The sequence below is a fragment of the Capra hircus genome, chromosome 17 (genome assembly GCF_001704415.2).
Source record: "Capra hircus breed San Clemente chromosome 17, ASM170441v1, whole genome shotgun sequence".
Lineage (NCBI taxonomy): Eukaryota > Metazoa > Chordata > Mammalia > Artiodactyla > Bovidae > Capra > Capra hircus.
This window is the reverse complement of record NC_030824.1, coordinates 35,457,493-35,480,416: the sequence shown is the minus strand read 5'-3', so window position 1 is coordinate 35,480,416 and position 22,924 is coordinate 35,457,493.

Below are 22,924 nucleotides of genomic sequence, written 5' to 3'. Positions count from 1 at the left end.
TTTTTATGCTTCAGCTTATGCAGATCATTTTTCAAAGTCATGTACACAGAAGCATTTGCTTCATGAAAATTTTATCATAGGCACTATATATATTTGGATAATATATATGGGATAATAGTTCTGTCATATTAGCTAAATTTTTACCATTTTGAGATATCCTCTCATATTCAAGAAGATCATACTTTTATTGCCAAGTGTGTGAATATGTGTATGTTTAGGGAGAGACATAGAATAGAATACAAGTCAAAAAAATCTGTTTCCTTCTGGGGCAGAGTCCCAGGGTTGCAGCAGAAAAACCCAGGTAAGGAATGAATGCATGCGCTTCTAGCTACATAGACCATGGACAGCTTTACAGAAATTTCCATGCTTCACATGGCGACAGGGCAGTAAAAATACGCGTGCATTCTCAAATTGTGATCTAGTTTCTGGTGGTCCTGAAAATCCTGCTGGACCCTTTTTTTCTGAGAAACTGAAATAAAGAAATAGAGACATGAGGAAAGTATTTAAGTAGTGACCTGTATATCCCAGATTGTGCCATTCTCCCATGTCTTGGCATTGTAAAGATCCCTAAACTGAGACCCCTCCAAATGAAGAGGGTGTAGGGAGCAATGAGTTGACAAGGTTAAAGTGCTGCTGTTCAAGTGGAATTAAGGGTTAAGAAAGAAAGTTCAGTTGAATAATTGAAACTAAATATAAACTCTTGCACAATTGAAGTTGTGGCCTGAGATTTATATCCACTGGATATATTTTAATTTTTTTAATAGATATGCTCTTAGAGCAATTTCAGGTAAGTTTTAAATTCACATAAAGTTTAGAGAGTATGTTCTATGAGGGTAGGAACCACGTTTTTCTCACTCTACACTTTTCCTAGCATAAGAATAATATCTGACACCTAATAGTGCTCAATAGCTCTTAACCTAATGAATAAGCTAGATGTTTAAAGAATGAATTTCATTAAAATGAATCCATTTTGTAAAGAAAATAATCACTCTCAAATTTATTTAATTTTAGTTCTTTGCACTAAGTTTTTTTGAAGAGATACATACCTAAATAAAGGGGTTTCTGACAACCTAGAAGAAATGTAAAAATTGTTATAAACATCTAGCTTACCAAGACTGAATCGGGAAGAGATAAAAAAAAATCTGAACAGACCAAATACTAGTAAGGACATCCAGTCAGTAATCAAAAATCTGCCAACAAATAGCTCAGGACCAAATGGCTTCAAAGAAGAATTAATGCCAATCCTTCTCAAACTCTTACAAAAAATATAAAAAGAGGGAATACTTTCAAACTCATTTAACAAGATCAGTTTAAGAACACTGCTAGAAAACTACCGGCCAATATCCATGATGAATATACACACAAATATTCTGAATAAAATATTATCAAATCAAATTCAGCAGCATATTAAAAGAATCTTCACCAGTATCAAGTGAGATTTATCCCTGAGATGCAAGGATGGTTCAGCATATGCAAATCCATCAAAATAATACATCATATTAGTAGAATGAAAGAATCATATGATTATCTCAGCAGACACAGAAAAAGCATTTGACAAAATTCAGCATCCATTTATGATAAAATCGTTTTAACAAATTAGACATAGAAGGATTGTATCTCATCATAATAAAGGCCATATATGACAAGCCCATGGCTAAACATCATACTCATCAGTGAAAAGTTGAAAGCTTTTCCTTTAAGATCAAGAACAAGACAAAGGTACCTATTCACACCAATCCTATTCAATATAAGACTGAAAGTCCTAACGAGAGCTGTAAGGCAAGAAAGAAATAAAAGATATCAGAATTGGAAAATTTTACTCTACAGTAAAATTGACTACATTTGTAGGTGACATGATTTTATATATAGAAAAACCTAAACTCAATCAAAAAACAGTTAATCAATGGATTCAGTAAAGTTGCAGGATACAAAATTAACATACAAAAATCAGTAGCAATTCTCTATACTAACTATGAATTTTCTGATAAAGAAAAAAATCAATACCATTTACAAGCATCAGAAACAATAAACTACTTAGGAATAAACTTAACCAAGGAGGCAAAAAATCTCTACTCTGAAAATTACATGACATTGATGAAGTAAACCAACAAAGACAAATAAATGGAAAGGTATCTTGTTCATGGATTGGAAGAATTAATGTTGTTAAAATAGCAGTATCACCAAAAGTCATCCAAAGATTCAATGCTATCTCTATCAATATTCCAATGGCATATTTTATAGAAGTAAAAAAAAGCACTCCTAAAATTTATATGGAAATACAAAAGATCACAAAGACTCTCAATAGCCAAAGAAATCCTGAGAAAGAAGAAAACAGGAGATATTTCATTCCCAGATTTCAAGTTATACTAACAAGTGATAGCTACTGGCATAAAAACAGACAAATAAACAAAGGGAACAGAATCAAGATCTTGGAAACAAACCCAAGCATATACAATTAGCAAAGGAGGGCTTGGCAACCCTCTGCAGTATTCTTGCCTGGAGAATTCCCATCAACAGAGGAGCCTGGCAGGCTACATTCATGGGGTCACAAAGAGCTGGACACAACTGAGCAACTAAGCACATATTCAGTTAACATATTTGACAAGACAGCCAAGAATACTCAGTGGAGGAAAGACAATATATTCAATAAATGGTGCTAGGATAATTGGATATTCAGATGAAAAACAGTGAAACTCTACCCTTATTTGACACCATTTGCAAAAGTTAAACTCAAAATGGATTTAAGACTTATACGCAAGACCGAAACTCCTGGAAGAAAACATAAGAATAAACCTCTGTGACATGGGCTTTGGAAATGATTTTTTGGATATGGCACAGAAAGCACAAGTAACAGAATCAAAATTAAACAAGTGGGACCACATCAAACTAAAATGCTTCTGCACACACACACACACACACACACACACACACACAAGAAACCTTCAATGAAGTAAAAAAACACTATGGAATGGGAAAAAGTATTCTCAAACCATGTGTCTGATAAGAGGTTAACAGCTAAAATATATAAAGAACTCATACAACTCAATAGCACAAAACAAATAATCCAATTAAAAATGGGCAAAAGATCTGAATAGACATTCACCAAAGAAGATACGGCTTAAAACTCAACATTCAAAAAATGAAGATCATGGCATCTGATCCCATCACTTCATGGCAAATAGATGGGGAAACAATGGAAACAGTGGCAGACTATTTTGGGGGGCTCCAAAATCACTGCAGATGGTGACTACAGCTATGAAATTAAAAGATGCTTGCTCCTTGGAAGAAAAGTTATGACCAACCTAGACAGCATATTAAAAAGCAGAGACATTATTTTGCTGATAAAGGTCTATCCAGTCTAAGATATGTTTTCCAGTAGTCATGTATAGATGTGAGAGTTGGACTATAAAGAAAAATAAGCACTGAAGAATTGATGCTTTTGAACTGTGGTGTTGGAGAAGACTCTTGAGAGTCCTTTGGACTGCAAGGAGATCAAACCAGTCAATCTTAAAGAAAATCAGTCCTAATATTCTTTGGAGGGACTGATGCCGAAGCTGAAACTCCAATACTTTGGCCACCTGGTGTGAAGCACTGACTCATTGGAAAAGACCCTGATACTGGGAAAGACTAAAGGCAGGAGGGGAAGGAGACAACAGAAGATGAGATGGCTGGATGGCAACACTGACTCCATGGACATGAGTTTGAGCAAGCTCTGGGAGTTGATAATGGACAGGGAAGCCTGGCATGCTGCAGTCCATGGGGTCGTGAAGAATCAGATATGACTGAGCCACTGAGCTGAACTAAACTGAAAGAAGATATATGAAAGGCCAACAGGTACATGAAAAGATGATCAATATCCCTAGTCGTTAGGGAAATAGGAGTTAAAACCATAGTGAGATATCATCTCATGCCATCATCAGAAAGACAAGAGATAACAAGTGCTAGCATGGATGTGGAGAAAGGAAACCTTTGTGCACTTTTGTTAGGACTTTATATTGGTCCAGCCACTGGAGGAAACAGTATGGAGGATCTTCAGTTGAAAATAGAAGCACCACATGATTCGCACAATGTGATCCAGAAATTCCACTTTTGGGGATTATATACAAAGAAAACAAAAAAACTAACTGGAAAAGATATCTGCACTCCCATGTTTATAGCAGCATTATTTACAACAGCCAAGACACAGAAACCAACTAAGCGTCTACTGATGGATAAACAGATAAAAGTTTGTAGTATAGACATCTATAATAGAAAATTAGCCCCAAAAGTGAGAAAATCTTACCATTTTTGAAACATGGATAGATCTTAAAGGTATTATGCTAAGTGAGATAAGTCAGACAGAGAAAGATACTGTATGATCTCACTTATATGCAGAATCTAAAAGACAAACAAGCAAAAAGCAAACTCAGAAAAAGAGATCAGATATGTGGTTACCACAGGTGGAAGGTAGGGAGGGGGAGTTGGAGGAAGGTGGTCAAAAGGCACAAATTTCTAGGTATAAGATTAAAAAGTATTAGGGATATAATGTACAACATGATGGCTACAGTTAGCACTGCTGTATGATATTAGGAGTATAGTTGAGAGGGTAAATCCTAAGAGTTCTCATCACAAGGAGAACTTTTTTTCTTTTTCTCTCTTTTCTTCTTTGTTTTCTTTACATAGTATCTATGTGAGATGATGGCTGTTAGCCAAACCAATAGTGATAACCAGTTCACCATACTTGTAAATCAAACCATTGTGCTGCACACTTTAAATTTATATAGTGATGTACATATGTTATTTCTCAATAAAACTGGAAAAAGTTAATTAAGAAAAATACAGTTTATTTTGTAGGGTAACAATGATTAATTTATAGCACTATAAAAAATTTGGGGGAAAGTACACAAAGAACAATTTTAAATATATATATGTATATATATACACATACACACACACACATATGGGCTTTCTTGGAGGCTCAGACAGTAAAGAATCCACCTGCAATGTAGGAGATCTAGGTTTGATCCCTGGCTTGGGAAGATGCCCTGGAGAAGTGAATGGGAACCCACTCCAGTATTCTTACCTTGAGAATTCCATGGACAGAAGAGCCTGGCAGGCTACAGTCCATGGGGTCGCAAAGAATTGTACATGACTGAGCAACACACACACACACACACACACACACACACACACACACACTCTTAGGACTACAATGTAATTACACTAGTTCAACAACAGAAGTAGTATAAAGATTTCCACTATATGCATTTATGGAATTAAAATATTTTGATTTATAAAATTTTAATTGACAATTTTGGAGAGTGGATGATTTGAGGAATGTTTCTAGGATAGAACCCTAGAACAGAGAGAGAGAGAATTTAGGAAGAGCAGAGCCTAGAGGCATCAATTTTTTTCAAGATGAGCTTTGAAAACTTGAAGTAGTCTCCAGAAAGTGAAAGAAAGAAAGGAAATAGTCTCATGTTGGTCCTCTGTGATGGTTAAGTTTATGTGTTAACTTGACTGGGCTGAGAGATGCCCAGATAGCTGATAAAACATTACTTTTGGTTTATCTCTGTGAATGTGTCTCTGGAAGAGATTAACAAGAAATCAGACTGAGTGAAGAAGATTACCCTCACCAGTGCATATGGACATCCTCCAATCTGTTGAGGATAAGTACAAGCAAAAAGAAGAAAAACAAAACGAAGGGCAAATGCCCTTTCTCTGCTTAAGCTGGGACATCCATCTTCTCCTGCCCTTGGGTATCTGCACTCCTGGTTCTCAGGCTTTCGGACTCAGACCAGAACTTGCCTCTCTCCTGACTTCCACTCTGCCCCAATCTGTAGGCCTTTGGACTGAATGACACCAAGGTCTTTCCTGATTCTCCAGCAGAAGGTGGATCGTGGGACATGTGAATCAATTCATCTAATAAATCTCCAACATCTTGGCTCTGTGTCTCTGCACAACCCCAATACATCCTCCTAATACTTCCAACCATGTGTGTACTGTGCTAAGTCCATTATACGTGCATGCAAAGTCGCTTCAGGCCAGCCCAACTCCTTGCGACCCTATGGGATTGAACTCGGGTCTCTGTGCTAGCGGTAAAGAACCTGCTTGCCAAGGCAGATGTGAGATATCTGGGTTCAATACCTGGATTGGGAAGATCCCTTGGAGGAGGGCAGGGCAACTAACTCCAGTATTCTTGCCTGGAGAATCCCATGGACAGAGGAGCCTGGCGGGCTACAGTCCATAGCATTGCAAAGAGTCAGACACAACAGGAATCCATTATGGTCATATTTGAATTAGTCTTAGCTTGAGTGACTTACTCAAGGCTACACACTAGCAGGCAATAAAGACAGGGCCCAAACCTAGGCCATTTTACTCCGGAGGCTTTATCAACCCGATATTAACCTGATATAGTGGCTTATATATTCAAATTTGATCACATATATCAGGAAAATTCTTATTTTACTTAAAATCGTACTTCAAACGCATGTCTCACTGGCCCCAGGAAGTAAGTTTAATGTTTCCTGATATGACACTCAATGACTCACATTTTTCAGCTGTTGGTACAGCTCAACAGAGCTGTTGTACAATATTTCTTCCCAACTCCATATTCAGTCATGTCACATAGCTTGAAATCAGCCATCGTGGGAGTATTTACCACAGCAATCAACAAATGGTGGAAATCAGGGCTTTTTCAACAATTTTTTTTTTCCCTCAGAGAGCTGGTTGTTAAACATTTACCAGCTTACCATGGGACTGATACCTGTGTTTGTCCTGGTTTAATATATAGTCTTCTATAAAAACTATCCTAATTTCCCAAGTGGGAAAGTTAATGATTAACATTGACAAAATGTTGGTGTCAGTTGTAGCTAGTTTTGTTTTGGCTTGAATATTACCTATAACTCAGGAAATGTCAAAGAAGTTAAGGGAGATGACACTGATTAGCTTGTCTACAAAGAGCTTAGAAAGCTTATGCCTGGCCTAGTCACACCACCAGCTCTACCTTGACCATATTGGGTGCCAACTGCCAATGAGGTCCAATGCTTTTGGCAGCTTGGCCTTTAGCAGTCTTTTGATTCAGCATCTCCTATCATCATGTTCGTGAGAACATTTACTAACAAGGTCCAAAGGAAGTGTCAATAATATGTCTCCTTTTTAGGAGAGATGATAAAAGAGCTGCATCGGAGTCTCAATGCTTTAGGATCTAAGGATAAAGAAAGTAGATATTGTGGGATATCTGCAGCTTTTAAGTTTATTGATTTAGTTGTATAATGGAGTAGAATAATTCATAAGAAAATCTGTACCTTGAAAGAGGAGACCCGACCCAAAAAATAAAGAGAAGACCTGACTGAATAAGAAAAGTCGGTAGGGTACCTAAAAGTTAAAAACACCTTAATTGGCTCTTTCAGGAATAAGTTTATGGTCCACTGAACAGACAAGATATCTTTAACCAATTGTAAATCCATCACTATTTTATCAGCTCCAAAGCTTTTAATTAACTACAGAATGAGAAAATAGAATGAAGGCTTTATCCTTAGCCTGTGTTGTTTCATAATTTAGCCATTTTGAAAGAACATGTAGATCTGTGAAGTCAGTATTCTGAACAGGGTTAGCCTTCAGAACAGGCAGAACCACTGCCCAGTGGTCCTGCAACCTGATAATCTCACTAAAAACATACATGGCTCCAAGCAGCTCCCTTACCCCTCAAGGATTTGACTGTCAAAAAGGAAGTAAATTTACATTTAACTTAATTGGACAAGAAAACATTTAGTAGACATTCTACAATTTGGCCCAGAAAAAATGGAATTCCATCTGAATGCTATCTGTAATTCTGTGGAAAAACAGATGAAGATGCAGGTAGAATTCCTCCAGTTAGCCTTAAAATTGGTGAGAGAACTATGGAATGAGGTTCGTGACATTGTACAGTAGATAGGGATAAAGACCATCCCCATGGAAAAGAAATGCAAAAAAGAAAAATGGCTGTCAGGGGAGGCCTTACAAATAGCTGTGAAAAGAAGAGAGGCAAAAAGCAAAGGAGAAAAGGAAAGATATAAGCATCTGAATGCAGAGTTCCAAAGAACAGCAAGAAGAGATAAGAAAGCCTTCTTCAGCGATCAGTGCAAAGAAATCGAGGAAAACAACAGAATGGGAAAGACTAGAGATCTCTTCAAGAAAATTAGAGATACTAAGGGAATATTTCATGCAAAGATGGGCTCGATAAAGGACAGAAATGGCATGGACCTAACAGAAGCAGAAGATATTAAGAAGAGGTAGCAAGAATACACAGAAGAACTGTACAAAAAAGATCTTCACGACCCAGATAATCACGGTGGTGTGATCACTCACCTAGAGCCAGACATCTGGAATGTGAAGTCAAGTGCGCCTTAGGAAGCATCACTACGAGCAAAGCTAGTGGAGGTGATGGAATTCCAGTTGACCTATTTCAAATCCTGAAAGATGATGTTGTGAAAGTGCTGACCTCAATATGCCAGCAAATTTGGAAAACTCAGCAGTGGCCACAGGACTGGAAAAGGTCAGTTTTCATTCCAATTCCAAAGAAAGGCAATGCTCAAACTACCGCACACCTGCACTCATCTCACACACTAGTAAAGTAATGCTCAAAATTTTCCAAGCCAGGCTTCACCAATATGTGATCCATGAACTTCCTGATGTTCAAGCTGGTTTTAGAATGGGCAGAGGAACCAGAGATCAAATTGCCAACCTCTGCTGGATCATGGAAAAAGTAAGAGAGTTCCAGAAAAACATCTATTTCTGCTTTCTTGACTATGCCAAAGCCTTTGACTGTGTGGATCACAATAAACTGTGGAAAATTCTGAAAGAGATGAGCATACCAGACCACCTGACCTGCCTCTTGAGAAATCTGTATGCAGGTCAGGAAGCAACAGTTAGAACTGGACATGGAACAACTGACTTGTTCCAAATAGGAAAAGGAGTACATCAAGGCTGTATATTGTCACCCTGCTTCTTTAACTTCTATGCAGAGTACATCATGAGAAATGCCGGACTGGAAGAAACAGAAGCTGGAATCAAGATGGCCGGGAGAAATATCAGTCACCTCAGATATGCAGATGACACCACCCTTATGGCAGAAAGTGAAGAGGAACTAAAAAGCCTCTTGATGAAAGTGAAAGTAGAGGGTGAAAAAGTTGGCTTAAAGCTCAATATTCAGAAAATGAGGATCATGGCATCTGGTCCCATCACTTCATGGGAAATAGATGGGGAAACAGTGTCAGACTTTATTTTTCGGGCCTCAAAATCACTGCAGATGGTGACTGCAGCCATCAAATTAAAAGACGCTTACTCCTTGGAAGAAAGGTTATGACCAACCTAGATAGCATATTCAAAAGCAGAGACATTACTTTGCCGATTAAGGTCTGTCTAGTCAAGGCTACGGTTTTCCCTGTGGTGATGTATGGATGTGAGAGTTGGACTGTGAAGAAGGCTGAGCGCCGAAGAATTGATGCTTTTGAACTGTGGTGTTGGAGAAGACTCTTGAGAGTCCCTTGGACTACAGGGAGATCCAACCAGTCTATTCTGAAGGAGATCAGCCCTGGGAGTTCTTTGGAAGGAATGATGCTAAAGCTGAAACTCCAGTACTTTGGCCACCTCATGCAAAGAGTTGACTCATTGGAAAAGACTCTGCTGCTGGGAGGGATTGGGGGCAGGAGGAGAAGGGGACGACTGAGGATGAGATGGCTGGATGGCATCATCGACTTGATGGACGTGAGTCTGAGTGAACTCTGGGAGTTGGTGATGGACAGGGAGGCCTGGCGTGCTGCGATTCATGGGGTCGCAAAGAGTCGGACACGACTGAGCGACTGAACTGAACTGAACTGATTCCATGCAGACGTTGTTGAGCAATTTGTCTGCTTGTCTTAGGGGACTCTTGTCACAAAGTTCTAATAATTACTCTTACATGTTTCTATGCCAGGCATTGATCTGTGTGTTTTATAGATATTAACTAAATCAGTTTTCAAACTACACTGAGATAAGTACTTTGTGTATCTCCATTTTACTGATGAAGAAATTGCAGTTCAGAGGGGTAAAGTAACTTTTTCCAAGTCATCCAATTATTAAAGGGATGGGGTTCTTATGGAATTATAATCTATATAAGTTTCACTCCAGGACTAAGATTCCAGGAACAATGCTCTTCCAAGCCTGTTTCTGCTCCATGCTGGCACCTTCTGACTGTGTCTTGGGACGACCCACAAAACCGCTGATACACACAAACAAAAGGTAACAAGATAAGGAAAGTAAAAATTATCTCTTACTTGTCTTCAATGTGCTGTGACTTTAACCTTTTACATATTTTCAAATTCATTAAACAACAGTTAAATCAGTAACACTGCCATCTCAACAGCAACTCAATAAGTAATTTTCTATGGCTGAGAGTAAATGTTAAACAATCAATTCTTATTAACATTCAGCTTTTCCAATAACAGGATTTTCTAGTGTCAGGACTTGTGGAAACTAGAGTAGCAATGGAAGGAGCAAATTCATAGCATCACACAATGTCAGAACTGGAGGTGACCTTAGAGTTCATCTAGTACAACGTTCTCATCAACTCACAAAAACCCAGACCAGGAAAGGTGAAATGACTTTCATTAAGTCACAAATGAAGTTTGTGCTAATCTTCCAAATACCAATAGAAGTAAAATTTCAATGTTTCTAGACTGAGGTTTTCCAATTTCAGGAAACTGACATTTTGTTCTTTGTTGTGGGTGATGTGCTGTGAATTGTAGAATGCTATCAGGGGAGGATTGAACAGCCACTCCAAAATATGCTCTTTGGCATAAATATCATTTTGAGAAACAGCAGACACAGGAGAAATGATGAAAATAGAGTAGATTACCCTTTCAATAGGGTAAGGTATCTCCCTCTCTGGGCTTCTCCAATGGCTCATACGGTAAAGAATCCACCTGCAATGCAGGAGACCTAGGTTTGATCCCTGGGTTGGGACGATTCCTCAGAGGAGGGCATGGCAACCCATGCCAGTAATCTTGCCTGGAGAATCTCCAAGGACAGAGGAGCCTGGAGGGCTATAGTCCATGGGGTCACTAAGAGTCAGACGTGACTGAGCGACTAAGCACAGCATATCTCCCTCTCTGCGTGAGAAGAACGTGACTAGATCACAAGAAACTTACTAATAGAAAAGGCACAGACTTACATCTAATAAACCTTACTCTCATTCACCCTAGTTTCTTGGGTGATGTAACTGGCTTTCTCCACACCCTTGTCTCTTTTGTTTTTTGCTGAAGATAAAATTTAAGCCTGGATTTAAGCTACCTCCGAAAATTACTCATTTTTTCTTGGGTATTTTCCATATATACATGAAATATACATGTTAATAAACTGTTTTTCTCTTGTTACTCTGTCTTTCATTATACAGGCCCTAGAGGGAACTGAGAAGAATAGAAGGAAAATTACTTTTTCCTCCCCTATGCAGCATGCTGGCCTCTACCCGCCAGATGTCAGTTGCTTCCCCCACAAAGTCATGACAATCAAAAATGTCTTCAGACATTGTCAAATGCTTCTTGGGAGAGAGGAGTGAGATTGTCTCCAATGAGAACCAATGGACTTGACATTGTCTAAAAAGGAAAGTTCTGGGCCTTACTTAAAGATAATTAGTCAAAGGATGGTGTTAATTATATAAATCTTGTGAGGTTCACAGAAGTCTTTGCTACTAGAAATTTGTTCACATTAGCTTAAATGCAACTGTAGCCCACATAGTGATGGACATGAAATAGTTAAATACTCTCACCCTTGGGATGTATTTTGTCAGGGGGTATAAAGCATTGTTCTGGTGCTTCCCAAGGAATTAAATCTATTCTCAGCTTGGATTCCCACAAGAAAGTAAACCTTCTTGGGTGAAGGAATTTAAAACTCCTTCCCTATATATTAATAGCTGCTCTTCCAGGGCATGGAGTATGCTGATTACAGCAAAAAGAATATACAGCTGCACACCGTTAGGAAAGTCTCAGATGAGAGAGCTGGATATGGAGTCCTGCACATTATTTAGCCACTGTTGAAGTAGGAAACTAGCATTTTATAGAGCACATTGAAAGAAACTATAGACTTCTTTAGTTAACAAAAAGTCAGAACTCAAAGACTTCATCTTGAGAAGGTCATAGCAGAGGCTGAGAGCAGAGGTCTGAAGTGGTTGGTGCATGCCTCATTGTGGATACTGGGGGGCATCAGAAGAGACAGCCAGATGAGAAGGGCTCTCCTCTGAGCTCCGGTGTCTAACGGCTGCCACCCATCACTCAGTAAGGAGGAGCCGCTAGCTGCTTACAGAACCCCTGCAGCAGACCTTTCCCTGTTTGTGTCTCATCCCCCAGGCCTGCTTCTGATGATGAGTAGCAGTTTTGGCAGACAGTTCCCTCACTTGCCCTGTTATATTCTGCTCCAGTGTGTTACATGTTGGAGATGAGATCCTCTTTCTTCATGGAAGTACAAGACCCTAGAAGGCAGGGACATTAGCAGCCCTATATATAACCCTCAAACAACGTGGGACACAGAAGGTGGATAAATCTTCCAGTATCCTGTCTTTAAGTGGAAAATTTTGGAATGTGCTCTACAGATGTCCCCAGGGAATCAAGTCTCCTCTTGCTCATAGCAGTGACCTCTACAACTTGCTTTCTTTATTGGGTTTTCCTTTTTCCTTGTTTTATTCTCTTGATTCTCACTCCTGCTTCCCGAGATCACTTCCCAAATAAACCACCTAGACCAGAATTCTCATCTCAGGTTCTGCTTTCAAAGGAACCCATACTGTAGACACCCACCATGTGGTATCTATATCATTGCAAATATTCGAGTCCAAATTAACCATATGGTCAAAGATATATGGTTCTCACCCCAGATTCTGAGTTCATTCATTCGCAATAGTCATTTTGTAATTCTTATATAGGGCTCGATTATAGATATAAATATCTATCAGTTATTGTTGTGAGTTAGTACTCAGAATGGGTGCCTCCTATATTATAGTCTACATTATGGCTAACAAAATTTATTTCCGTCTGGGTGTGCTACACATTAAAAAATAATCTCAATATTATATAAGCTTTAAAGTCATAGATGAACTTAATTCTTAAATCCTTTAGCCCAGATAAGTCAAGATTGTTAGTACTTTGTATCAAAGCATATGACTGGGTGTGCCCTCTCAGACTGTCCACCTTAGTCATTCTGAAATAACTGGGGTCCATCTTAATAATGGAGAAGGCAATGGCACCCCACTCCAGTACTCTTGCCTGGAAAATCCCATGGATGGAGGAGCTTGGTAGACTGTAGTCCATGGGGTTGCACATGACTGAGTGACTTCACTTTCACTTTTCACTTTCATGCCTTGGAGAAGGAAATGGCAACCCACTCCAGTGTTCTTGCCTGGAGAATCCCAGGGACGGTGGAGCCTGGTGGGCTGCTGTCTATGGGGTCGCACAGAGTCGGACACAACTGAAGTGACTTAGCAGCAGCAGAAACATCTTAATAAGGAAAGTGATTTCCATGCTACCCTTGAGAATTAAAAGTATACAAGAGAATTAGTCTGTCCTTGAGCCTGCCTAAAGAATTTGGGGCTGGTGCACTGGGATGACCCAGAGGGATGGTACGGGGAAGGAGGAGGGAGGGGAGTTCAGGATGGGGAACACATGTATACCTGTGGTGGATACATGTTGATGTATGGCAAAACCAATACAATATTGTAAAGTAATTAACCTCCAATTAAAATAAATTTATTTAAAAAAGAATTAAGTATTTTCCCCTACCTATTATATTTACATAATATGAGTTTTGTACAAAAAGTACAAATCTAGGCAAAAACCTTTTATCTTTGAAAATTCTTATAATTAACAATAGCATGATGGGGTGAGTGTGTGTGTGTGTGTGTGTGCACTGCAAGAAGGGTGGTTGTAAAATTGCTTAGGAAGAGGATGGAGATACTTGTAGCCTGTGATTTCCTCTCTCTTAAGAAAGTCTCTCAACTTTCAGGGTGACGGATGATGGACAGAAAATGGACAGAGGTCAAGCTCAATGCTTTGGGGCCTCCTATAGTAGAGTACATGAGTAGAGAAGTTAATTGCCTTTCATGGAGCCCTAAGGTTTAAATCTCCAAGTGCTCAGGCCCACATCTTGCCCTCTGTCTATATAGCACAGTACAAAGTTGAATGCATTAGCCTGAGAGCCTCCTAAGAGCTTTGAATGTTAACTCTTCTACTCAGATGTGCTCAATAACTATTTTAGGGTATTGAATAAACAGACAATAATTGTTTGCCTACAATGTTTTAGGTAAAACTGAACCAGGTTAAAAAAAAAAACTTTTCAATAAATTTTTGAAGCTGGTTCAACTCTATAACACTATCAACAAAGGATATAATAGATAACATTCTTGTTTTCTCTTATCAGGACATTTTTTTATGACTTATGTTTTGACTCTTCTTCTACCTCCTCTTCTCTCTCTAGGAGGTTCCAACTTTCTTGGGCAGGCAAAGTGATTGAATCTGCCAACTGCTTCAGTTGCATTAGACTAAATAAAATTAGAGTAGTCATCAGAAAACAGAACTTCAAAAAAAAAAAAAAAAAAAGAAGACAGAGCTTTCCCACTTGTCTAAGCTCATTCCAGTTAGTAATGCCAGTGTTAGAAGAGAGAAGATAGATTTGCAACTATATCCTTTATTACCTACACTGGTTTCAACTAGTCAGTGAGAGCAGTAAAAGGTGAGTGCTTGCCCCAAATTCTCCCAAGAGAGCAGCCTCACTTTAACAGTTTCGTACACAACTCTGATTCCTTCTCTGAATTTATACTTTATTTCTTCTCCCTCCCAACTCCTCCCAAAATCTTTCACCAAAGCAGACTATGTATGAGTGTGTGCTAAGTCGCTTCAATTGTGTCTGACTCTTTGTGACCCTATGGACTGTAGCCTGCCAGGCTCCTCTCTCCATAGGATTCTTCAGGCAGGAATACTGGAGTGGGCTGCCATCCTCCTCCAGGTTTCTTCCCAACCCAGGGATCGAACCTGCAGCTCCTGCAGCTCCTGCATTGTAGGCAGATTCTTTACCACTGAGCCACCAGGGAAGCTCAGACTATGCATGACTCCATCTCTAATTACTATTTACTAATTCACATGCACTTTTCTCATTATAATATGAATACTGTATGAAGTCAGTCTTGTTGGTAGGGTGTCCAGGAATCATGCAAGACCACAACTTCCAGGTGGACTCTCTTCTCCTTTGGTCAGACCTCCTTTTGGTCAAACTTGGGTCACTTTGCTCCTGGGATCATAAGAATGTAAACTTTCTGCAGTTTCTCCCTTAACAGCTATTTTTTCACATCATATTGGTGCCCTGTGGACATTTTTTTGAATTCATTAATTTGACACAGTCTTTTTCTGCAAATTAATTTTGATCCATTTACTTCCTCAAATACAGTATAATATTATCTCTTCAAGAGAGGCTATATTTTCTTCTCTGAAAGATACTTCCTCTCAATGGAAGTCTTAGAGACTCTCTGTTTAAAGGATTTAACCATGCTTATCATAAAAATAAAGAAAAAAAACTTAAGTTACCCGGCTAGTACGGGATGTCTACTGACACTTGATAAAAAAAAAAAATTGTTTGTGTTTTCTAAAGGATATTTAGAGCTTGTGACTTTTGATTGTGATGGGAGCAAATGAAATGGATGGTGACCAGCTGTTTCTTATGGAGACTATGAGACTAGAACAATAAGAAACAAATTAAACTGAAACTTGGAGTGGTTAGGGTTCAATATGAGGAAATACTTCCTGTGAATAAAAGATGCATAAAATTAGAATGGGTTTTCTAAGGAAGATAACATTTCTGGATGAATTCCAAAATGGAATAAATTTGACCTTGGATAGTTAAAATAATTTCTTTTTATTATGATATAATACCTCAAGTTTCTTTCCATGACTGAGATTCTTTGACCCCTTTTAGGAGAAATCATAAGGTAGACACTATTGCAAAAATTACAAAATAGCATTTTAAAATAAAAACAATATTATTTCCAACATTTAAAATATGACTTGATTCTGGTTCAATAAATTTAACAAATTCTTTTTAGATATTTACTAATTAGATGAAGATAACAATAATTGAGACAAAGTCCTCATTTTCAGGAAGCTCTCTATCTACTCAATCCACAAGGTAGGTTGTGAAACATGCTTTGATTAGAGTTTTCAGAGTACTGTGGTAGAGGAGATTAATCTTACTGCTGTGAGATCTGGGAAATCTTCATGGAGAAACTGACCCTTGATCTGGTCCTTGAAGGATGGATAGGACTTTGGGTAGAGTTAAAGCAGAGGGGCTCATTCCTTTTAAAGGGATTAGAATTAATAAAACTCTGGAATTAGTAAATGCTTGAGTTGGGTGGAGAGGCTTCCCTGGTGGCTCAGAGGTCAAAAAGCATCTGCCTGCAATGCGGGAGACCCAGGTTTGATCCCTGGGTCAGGAAGATCCCCTGGAGAAGGAAATGGCAATCCACTCCAGTATTCTTGCCTGGAGAATCAAATGGACAGAGTAGCCTGGTGGGCTACAGTCCATGGGGTTGCAAAGAGTCGGACACGACTGAGCACTGAGCAACTTCACTTCACTTTTCGCTTTCTCTTTGAGTTGTGTGGAGGGTAGAAGTACATGGCAAGGGAAAGCGCTGGTGGGAAAAAAAAAAAAAAATCCAAGCAAGAGCATGGCACTCCAATTCTTTGTCATGGAGGCAATAAAACTCAGGGAACAAATGGTCCAGTAAAACCAGCATAAGGATATAACTGGAAGGACAGTAGGTAAGTTAAAATGCCATATTCAGAGCTATTCATCTCGGACAATCCATCTGAGATGAAATATGAAACAGATCCTAGTAAACAGTCAATGGAAAGCTACATTCTAGCTAAGTGGCTATGGTGTATGCAGGGCGTCTTCACCTTTTGTACCCCAGGAGTTTATCAAACATCCTAGGCTGGTATTCCCCAAACTTCAGCTGTCCCTGGGCCACCTTCATAATTTTTACCAGGTCCATGCCCTAACTACACCACTATTTACTTAACATTTACCTTTAAATAATTGACTTAAAATGTGAAAACTTCCATAAATGGAAAAACAATATCACTCACCACTAATAGGATGGAACCATAAAAGTAAATTCAACTAAAACAACTAAAGCAAAATATGAATAAATTCTGGCTAAATTGTCTGCCAATCACTTTGAACTTGAGGCCAGCTCTATGTTAAAAATTTAGGCTAGAAACTCTTAGATGTTAAAGATATTCTAGCATTAAAGTGAGAATCTTCGTGTTGATGTATGGCAGAAATCAAACCAATATTGTAACGCAATTATCCTTCAAATAAAAATAAACTTTTTAAAAAGTGAGAATTTCTTCTAGATCAAATAGAACTGAAATAAATTGAAAAGGGATATTATCTAAAACTATCTAGTGTGATTAACAAGGACCAAATTTTTTTTATATCTTCGTCTTAAAAAAATGAAGATATACTTTTCAAAAAATTTTATTGGAGTATAATTGATTTGCAATGTTGTGTCAATTTCTGCTATAAAGCAAAGTGAATCAGTTACGTGCATGTGTGTTACATATGTCATATGTTAGTTTGTACCCGTTACCCAGTATTGTAAAACTGTCCTCATTCTAGACACTTGACATTTCTTTGCTTTCTAGTTTCTTTTCTTTTTTTTTTTTTTTTGGCATGGGGGCTTCCATTGTGGCTTAGCTGATAAAGCATCCGCCTGCAATGTGGGAGACCTGGGTTCGATCCCTGGGTTGGGAAGATCCCCTGGAGAAAGGAAAAGCTACCCACTCCAGTATTCTGGCCTGGAGAATTCCATGGACTGTATAGTCCATGGGGTCACAAAGAGTTGGACATGATTGAGTGGCTTTCACTTTACTCACTTTCTTGTTTTTTATGCAAGTGTTGACTTAAGCAAGAAAACACAGATTATCAGTTGAAATGTTTTTAGCTATAAGTAAAAGGACAAAACCCTGACCCTACATATTGAGAAAATGAAGAAAACTAGTTTCACACAATTGGCTCCTAGATAGAGGGGCCTCAAGGATGGTTCGGAGAAGGCAATGGCACCCCACTCCAGTACTCTTGCCTGGAAAATCCCATGGATGGAAGAGCCTAGTAGGCTGTGGTCCATGGGGCTGCTAAGAGTCAGACATGACTGAGCGACCTCTCTTTCACTTTACATGCATTGGAGAAGGAAATGGCAACCCACTCCAGTGTTCTTGCCTGGAGAATCCCAGGGGCAGGGGAGCCTGGTGGGCTGACGTCTATAAGGTCGCACAGAGTCGGACATGACTGAAGCGACTTAGCAGCAGCAGCAGCAGCAAGGATGGTTAATTCAAACAGTTCAATAATACTATGAAGAACCCAAATACCTTCTATCTTAATGTGCTGCCAACCTCAGTATGCTGGCTTCATTTTCAGACTGATTTCCCTCCTTGTTTTATGACAGCTGTCACAGTTTTAAAGCATCACTTGAAGATATGGCAACATCTAGCAAAACAAAAATATCTTTTCTTGTGTCTCTCTTTTAGGAAAGAATAAATTCTTTCTGAAGATCCACTCACCCCACCCTAAAAGGCTTCCTCTTGTAATTCACTGGCCAGAATTCTGTCTCATGTCCATACTAACCACTCTGTCTAGAGGTGCTGCAGTGTTACAGCCCCACCTGAGATCCAAGCTGGCAGCCAGCATCCAGCATGGCAGTGAACCTTCTTGAGATGGGCTCCTCCAGCTCTAAGTGAACCACTTAACTGTGGGAGACAGGTTCTTCCCACGAGTTCTAGCCAAATCACAAAATCATGAGCAAATACATTATTGTTGTTTAGGGATTCTGATCTTTGGGGTGGTTTGCTATGCAGCAATAAATAACCAAACTGAAACATGCATGTTTTTAAAATATGAAAATTCCATGGGCTTATGAATTTTACATTTTGGACATTAAAAATGCTATTTTCAACTATCATCATCATCTCATGAATAAAGGAAAAAATTTAACATCAAAACACACACATGCACAATGAGAAGGCAATCTCAGACAAGAAGCTGGTTCTTAAATTTTTATTATACAGAGTGAAGTAAGTCAGAAAGAGAAACACCAATACTGTATAGCTTACCTCGTGGCTCAGAGGTTAAAGCGTCTGCCTGCAATGTGGGAGGCCTGGGTTTGATCCCTGGGTTGGGAAGATCCCCTGGAGAAGGAAATGGCAACCCACTCCAGTATTCTTGCCTGGAGAATCCCATGGACTGAGAAGCCTGGTGGGCTATAGTCCACAGGATCGCAAAGAGTTGGACACGACTGAGCGACTTCACTTTTTTCACTTACGGAATTCAGAAAGACGATAACAATGATCCTATATGCAAAGCAGCAAAAGTGACACAGATGTAAAGAAAAGGCCTTTGGACTCAGTGGGAGAAGGCGAGGGTAGGATGATTTGAGAGAACAGCATTGAAACATATATATTATCATATGTAAAATAGATGACTTGTGCAAGCTTGATGCATGAAGCAGAGCACTCAAAGTGCTCTGGGACAACCCAGAGGGGTGGGGTGGGGAGGGAGGAGGTTGGGGGGTTCAGGATGGGGGGACACATGCGCATCCATGGCTGGTTCATGTCGATGTATGGCAAAAGCCACCACAATATTGCAAAGTAATTATCCTCCCATTAAAATAAATTAATGTAAAAAAACCTCACAATATTGTCCTTATTTTCTCTTTTTTTTTTCTGGGCTTCCTGATATATTATTTGGAACTCATACTTAGAAATTATTGCTCTACCATTTCACGGAAGGATATCCTTGGGCGTGATGCAGTGAATTGGGAGGCAGATAAGCGATCCACGTTTTCATGCTCTGAGCCCACTAGGAAGAGCCTGCTGGATGGTGACACTTCGAGTTTCTCCCTGCCCATATGTGGCTGGTAAGATGCATATGTATGTGCCCACAGGTCTGAGGTACCACTTAGTGGTTAGCCATTCCTGAAAACGGCAGCACGGTGGAATACAGTGGAGTCTGCTGTCACTAATAGCTCCTTCCTATACCTTCTAAGGAAATTAATTGGACATGAGACTTTTTGAATTATTCAAGTTACGTTCATGGTCAACATTCTGGACTATCATACCTTAGAAGGATATAGGTTGACTATCATGTTTTAACATTCAAGCCATTTTACTCTTAACATTTGTCTCTAAATTTCTGTCATTATTTTTGAGATACTGAGAAAGTTTTCTCACTCAGTAGTGGAACACTTCTGCTTGCCTTTGGTGTCTTATAGCAGTTCTGTAGAAAGTAAAACAAAAAGTGCAAAAACATTTTGAAAGTAACACTCAGAAATCTTTGATAAAACCAACCTAAGAATGCTTAACATATAATGTGGTGAATGTCTTTCTTTGGCTCATTTTAAATATAATTGAAAGTTACAAATGTATCCTGAAAATGTTCAAAGACTTCCACAGATTCATTTAAATTACAAGTTGGACTGGTGATATTTAAGAGTAAGTACATCTCCTGATTTGAACAGATCAGCCCTGAAGGGCTTCTTTGGGACAACTGAGGGAAATTGAAAATTAAATATTATTAAGGAATAATTATTACTTTTATAAGGTGTGATCATGACATTGCGAATATGAGGAAAATATCCTGTTTTTTCAGGGATAGATGTTAAAGCACTTGAGGGTAAAGTGTCTTGATACCTGTGTGTGTGCTCAGTCACTCAGTTGTGTTCGACTCTGTGACACCATGGATCGTAGCCTGCCAGGCTCCTCTGTCCATGGGATTCTCTAGGCAAGAATACTGGAGTGGGTTGCCATGTCCTCCTCCAGGGGATCTGCCCAACCCAGGGATGGAACCCATGTCTCTTACATCTCCTACAATGGCAGGTGAATTCTTTACCACTAGCGCCATCTAACTTGTTTCAGAATATCAATACTTTACGAAACAAATATATAAATGGCAAAAAATTATGTTTCAAGGTGATGGCACGTATTTATTTGATAGTACCTCTACTTTTCAGTATGTTTAACATTTTTTGTAATAAAAATGAAAACCAAAAAAAATGATACAGGGATTATATTATTATGTTTTCCTTTTAGGAGTACAATGGAGGGAATTTAACAAACCTTGAATTGCACTTTAAAAAAATAGATGTTAATCCTGAAAGAAATCTCTACTTTAGAGCCTATAAGCTTCCTACCAGAAAGGCTCACTTTCTAATTCTGATTTAATCTTATTTATCTTCTTAGCCACTGTCCATAGATTCACTTCTAGCAATCAGAATAATTTTGTATTGCTACAATCTGAGCTCAAACAAGCATACGATTCAAATTTTACTTTCCTTAATTTGATGAGTTTCAAATGTGTGCACTTTGATTAAGCAGGTGATTTAGAGAGGAGATAATGGAGCTGACACAGCCTTCTGAAGGAGGAAAAGCACAGCATAATTGAAGTTAGCTAACAGGATTTCCAGCAGGGAACGATTTCCCTGAGTGTGTGATCTGATTTTCTTTGATGTTTGTATTACAGTAATAGCATTAACAGCATCCCAAACACCACTTAATGAGATTTTAGACTTGCTATACGTGAGGACTCCTCTGTCATCAAATTTGGCTGTCTTCCATACAGTTTCTCTCAAGTGCACTAGCTCAACCTGTGGGAAAACGAGGCCAGTATAGGACACATGTCAAATTCCAGACCAAATTCTCTGTTTTAAAAAATGATCCTATGTGTTATCCTTCCCTAACCTGTGCAGACATTGAGGTGAGAAAGTACCAAACAGTCAAACTCAAAGAAGTGAAGAGTAAAACAATGGTTGCCAGGGGCTAGAGTAAGGGGGCTGCTGCTGCTGCTGCGTCGCTTCAGTCATGTCCAACTCTGTGCGACCCCATAGACAGCAGCCCACCAGGCTCCCCTGTCCCTGGGATTCTCCAGGCAAGAATACTGGAGTGGGTTGCCATTTCCTTCTCCAATGCATGAAAGTGAAAAGTGAAAGTGAAGTCGCTCAGTTGTGTCCGACTCTTAGCGACCCCATGGACTGCAGCCCACCAGGCTCTTCCATCCATGGGATTTTCCAGGCAAGAATACTGGAGTGGGGTGCCATTGCCTTCTCTGAGAGTAAGGGGGAGAGAAAGGGAAAATTGGAGAGTTGCTAATAAAGGGGATAAAGCTCCAGCTTGCACGATGTATACATTTTATAGATTGCTGCAGAACACTGTGCCTATAGATATTACTGTATTGTACACCTACATATGTGTGGAGAGTAGATCTCATTATCACAATGAAAAGAGAAAGAACAAGGATAGATCAACATCAATCAATACATGATTATAGAAATAATGATTGGGTAAATCCTGTTAATGGTTAGAAGCAATGGTAGCTAATGCACAAGGAACAGATTTTTTACATTTTCAGAAAATTGCTTCTATCACCTTAAAGTTGATTTAGGATTATAACAAATGTTAAGTGCCTTTATAAGGAATCAAGGACTCCAATTACTACTTGTAATCTGATTTACAGTGAGTCAATAAAGAAATGTTGAACTATGTCTTTAAAAAGCTTTTCAATGAATAATTAACATTCAGAGAGAGAGAGAGTCGTCATCCTGACTTTTCTGTCATATAATTTTGAAATCTGAAAATTCATCTCTCCCTGAAAATGTCTGAAAAATGGGAGAATAGGTTCTTGCTTTCCATAATTCAGGCCTATTTATCCATAGGAGTGAACTGTACATAAGTACCAAGATTAAATTCTGTCTTAAGATTGTTCAGGTCTGATGGAAATGGCTTTATTCTGTGCATATATTTGAAAGAAAGGTCCTGGTTCTTAGGTCAGAACTAAAAATGGGGTGGGAGAAGTAGAGGAGAGTGGGAATCTATAGCTGATTGATGAGCAAGTATATGTATTA